The 4,606-nt window shown below is 46.9% G+C and overlaps 1 non-coding gene across 1 annotated transcript; it reads left to right on the forward strand.

Moving 5' to 3' along the window:
* Positions 1-2,948: 2,948 nt before the first annotated feature.
* trnae-uuc (transfer RNA glutamic acid (anticodon UUC)) lies at positions 2,949-3,020 on the forward strand. The gene has a single exon. It is a non-coding gene; the product is annotated as a tRNA-Glu (tRNA).
* Positions 3,021-4,606: the final 1,586 nt, after the last annotated feature.

Raw genomic sequence — 4,606 nt, forward strand, 5'->3', positions numbered from 1 at the left:
CTACCACACCCACACAAGGCCTTGTTATCACTTCGTCTGCTGTTACACACGACTTATAGTTAGCCAGGAAGAGTCTCCATTAACAGTTAGTCACCCTCCTACACAGATCGTTATTCTCTCCTTTGTCCCTCCAATGTTCTCCCTCTAAACTGGTGGCAAAGAGAGCAATGTGGACTGGTATCCCTGAGCCAGCTGTTTGTCCCATCTCCAGGAACCGGGTTCTCTCCACTGGTGGATAATTAAACCATTTTGCTGTTGCGTTGACGCGAGGAGACTGTGTAAATATAAACTTTTCTAAATTCTCACCTTCCGTTGGTCGAACTGTGAGTTCACTCTGTTTCACAACACGTGTCACAGCGCATTTGGAGGCCCACCTTAGCTCTGTTGGTTCGACACAGCAGGTAAATGAGAGACTCTATTCGTATCATTCTCTTGCCTTCTCCCTGTAAATCTCCGCATTGTTACTTTGAACATGACCACCGAATTCCCTTTTGTGTTCTTGAATCTGCCTCTTTGTCACGGTCAGACAGGGATTTACGGATCCGAACCACTCCCTGTGCGAAAATATTCTTCCTAATGTCACTTTTACTTTTTTTCCGAATGTCTTGAAATCTCTGCCGATTTTTTGGGAAATTGAAAGGATTCTCATTCCTGCACATGAGGCTGAATTGATTTAATTTCTAACGTAAAGGACTGCGGATGCTGAGAATCCGAGACAGAAAGAGGAATTGCTGGAGAAACTCAGCAGGTTTGGCGGTACCTGTGGGAGAAAACAGAATTCTGAAATATTGTCTCTGATTCTCTTTCCACCGATGGTGCCTGACCTGCTGAGATGCTCCTGCAATTTCTGTTTTTGCTTTTAACTGAAAGTTCATTTCATCTTTCGGGATGAAACAATCAAACTCTCCATGTGCAGATATTTAACCCTTTCGAAACCTGTGAAGTGATTGGATTCATTCTTTCTCAGCTCCACAGGCAGACAGACCTGGGAAGTGAAGCTGTCAATGCGGTTCTGTATTCGTGGGCCGAGTGGTTCATGCGATGGACTTGAAATCCATTGCGGTTTCCCCACGCAGGTGTGAACCCTGCCGACTACAAAATGAGAAATGTCGTCAAAATGGAAGGGAGACTGTTCCCCAGTTTCTTCTTTAAGATTCAAATCAGTGGAGGGTGAAAGATATTTCACTCACATTGGGACTGGTCGGGAATCTGCAACACACTGCCTGTCATGGTGGTACAAGCACAGAGCTGCTTTTGAGGCAATGAGTCAAGTATTTGGAAATGAGAGTAGAACAGTGAGGGGCGTGAAGTAGTGAAAGATACTGCTTCACAAAGTTGGGACAATGGAAGGGAAGCAGTGACGGTGATTATCTTTGGCTGTTCACCTTGTGAATGTTCCCATTGCTGCGCATGTCCGTGTTAAGGTCAGAATTCTGCAGCATGGCGGTGTCAGGTACGCACTGGGCCGGGGGCGCAATGGATGACGCATCTGACTCCAGCTACCTGTTTGCAATGCAGCTCACAGCTTCTTCACACATCCCAATTAATCTTTCACATTGTCCTGAAGCCGGTTTGAATTCCTGATCTGCAGGAACGAGACTCTTTTCACTGTCTCGCGTCAGTAAGTGTCCCTGAGAACATCAGAGTCACGTCACAGCGCTGTCAGAGGAGGGGAAGCTGAAATAGCCCCACACGCTGCTCACGGGCACATTTCACTTTCCCCAACTCACCACCCCAACCAATGCTCCTGGGAGTGGAAAGGAAACAAACACCAAAACCCAGTCTCATATTTGTGAATCTTCCGAAAATAAGAAAACTGTTCATCCCTTCGGATCTTCCATCCTGGGCTGACAGGCGTGATTTTAAATGGCTGTCCAGTCAGTGTCGATTCGTTTTGGCTGAAAATATCTTCCTTATCTCATCCCAGCATTTCTTGCCACTGAGAACTGTGCGGCAGAGTTCATGTATATATTTCCTTGTACGGTATTTTGTAAATAACATTCGTTTTCTGCTTGTTTGTATCGGGTATTTCAGGTTCATTAGCCGCTGTTCAAGTGTGTTGGTAGGTTTGTAGGCTACCATGATGGTGAGAGGGTTGAGTTGTCTGGACATCATTTAACAGATGTCTTTAATGTAAGGTAATGTAGCTTGGGTTTCTGCACACGTTGTTTCAGCTTGTGTCAATTTGTTGATTAGAAATCGGCAGACTGGGTTTATTGGGTCGGTAAAAGTGAGGACTGGAGATGCTGGAAGCCAGAGTTTAGATCAGAATGGTGCTGGAAAAGCACAGCAGGATAGACAGCAGGAAAATCGACGTTTCGGGCAAAAGCCCTTCATCGGGAATAGAGGCAGGACGCCTCCAGGGTGGAGAGATAAATTGGGGTGGGTGGTGTGCTGAGGCGAAAGTAGCAAAGAGTAAAATAGGTGAGTGGTGGTGGGGATGGAGGTGACAGGTCAGAGAGGAGGGTTTAGCGGATCGGTGGGAAGGGAGATTGACAGGTAGGACAGGTCATGAGGTCAGTGCTGAGCTGGAAGATTGGAACTGTGGTAAGATGGGGGGAGGGGAAATGAGGAAACTGGTGAAGTCCACATTGATGCCCTGGGATTGAAGTGCTCCGAGGCGGAAGATGAGGCGTTCTTCCTCCAGGCGTCGGGTAGGGAGGGAGCGGCGGTGAAGGAGGCCCAGGACCTGCATGTCCTCGGGAGAGTGGGAGGGGGGTTGAAATGTTGAACCACGGGGCTTTGGGGTTGATTGGTGCGGGTGTCCCGGAAATGTGACTTGACCCTCCAGTCTCCCTAATGTTGTAGAGTTCGCATCGGGAGCCATGGATACAAAAAAATGGCATTGGTGGATGTGCAGGTGGAAGTCTTCTTCCCACGACGGCCCGTGTTCGATTCCCGGGCAGCGAAGCAATTTTCAGTAGAGCATATGACGGTGCAACCGTGTCTCCCTGGTGGTCTAGTGGTTAGGATTTAGCGCTTTCACTGCTGCGGCCCGGGTTCGATTCCCGGCCAGGGAAACCATTTTCAGAGTGACTATTGGCTAACCATTCTTCCGAAATGCGCTGTACAGTTGTTTATTGATCTTCATAGTTCCTGGGTGCTGCAGTGTGTAGTGGCTCATTGGAATATTGTCCTGATGCAGATTTGTTTGGATGTGTATGGATGATTGCTTCTGCAGTTAAGTTCTTGGTTCGCGTGCATTGTTTTCCTGTAGAGGCTGTTTTGAATTTACCATTGACTGTTCGTTCTACTGTGACATCTAGAAATGGCACTTTGTTGTTGTTCTCCTCTTTTGTGAATTTTATGCCAGTAAGGATACTGTTGATGGTGTTGTCGGTTTCCTCTAATTTGTTTCATTTTGTGCTGACAAAAGTGTCATCACTGTGGCGGACCCAAAGTTTGGGTTGGATCGTTGGAAGGGCTGTTTGTTCATGTCTCTGCATTATTGCTTCTGCGAGGAATCCTGATATTGGTGGTTTCATTGGTGTTCCGTTGATCTGTTTGTTAGTCTTGTTACTGAATATGAAGTGGGTGGTAAGGCACAGCTCCGCAGCTCCAGTGTTATCTTTGCTGATGAAGTTGGTGCTGTTTGGTGTTTGTGTCTTTGGTTCTTCCAGTAGTGTCTTCAGTTTTCTTTGGCGACGTTGATGTTAATGGATTTGAACAGGGCTGTTTGTCAAAGGACAACATTATTCTATCCTCTTCTACCTTGGTGTCTTTGGTACTCAAGAATTCTTGGATGGTGTAACTGGAGTGTCGTGAACCTTCGACTTGGTGTTTTAGTCTTCAGTGGAAGCCTTTGACTAGTCTGTATATTGGTGTTCCAAGTAGTGAGACTATGGCCTGAGTGGGGCTCCTGGTTTGAAAGGAGGAGAACAACAACAAAGTGCCATTCCTAGATGTCACAGTCGAGCGAACAGTCAATGGGGAACTTCAAACTGGCGTCTACAGAAAAACAACACACACAAACCAAGTACTTAACCGCAGAAGCAATCATCCCAACACCCACAAACGAAGCTGCATCAGGACATTATTTCAACACACTGCAGCACAGAGAAACTACGAAGAGCACAAGAGAAATGCGTATATAGTGTAGTTAAGGAGAACGGGTACCCAATAAACCCAGTCCGCCGATTTCTCAGTGATGCTTCCAAGCTGACTCTCAAAAATTCGGTTTGTCCTTCCATTCTTTCCGATGTTATTTTGTGGGTTTTGAAAACTTTCCCAATCCTCTGACTGAGTGTTGCAGTTGAGAAGTTATGTTGTGGCTGTACAGAACATTGGAATATTGTAGAATACTTTTGGAATATTGTGTGCAATTCTGGTCTCCCTCCTATCTGAAGGATATTGTGGAATTTGAAAGGGTTCTGAAGCACCAATGGATCCACAGAAGATAGAGGCCCTTCTGCTGACCTGAGTGCGGGAAGTCCTTTAGTGATTCCTCTGCCCTGCTGACGCACCAGTTGTTCCACACCGGGGAAGGCTGTTCTCCTGCCTTGAGTGCGAGATGGCTTTCAGCAGTTCTTCCCACCTGCTGAGACACCAGTGGGTCCACACCGAGGAGAGGCCGTTCTTCTGTCCCGAGTGCAGGAAGGGATTTGCT

The sequence above is a fragment of the Chiloscyllium plagiosum genome, unplaced genomic scaffold (genome assembly GCF_037043375.1).
Source record: "Chiloscyllium plagiosum isolate Xiang-an unplaced genomic scaffold, Cpla_swu_hap1 HiC_scaffold_27, whole genome shotgun sequence".
Taxonomy (NCBI): Eukaryota; Metazoa; Chordata; class Chondrichthyes; order Orectolobiformes; family Hemiscylliidae; genus Chiloscyllium; species Chiloscyllium plagiosum.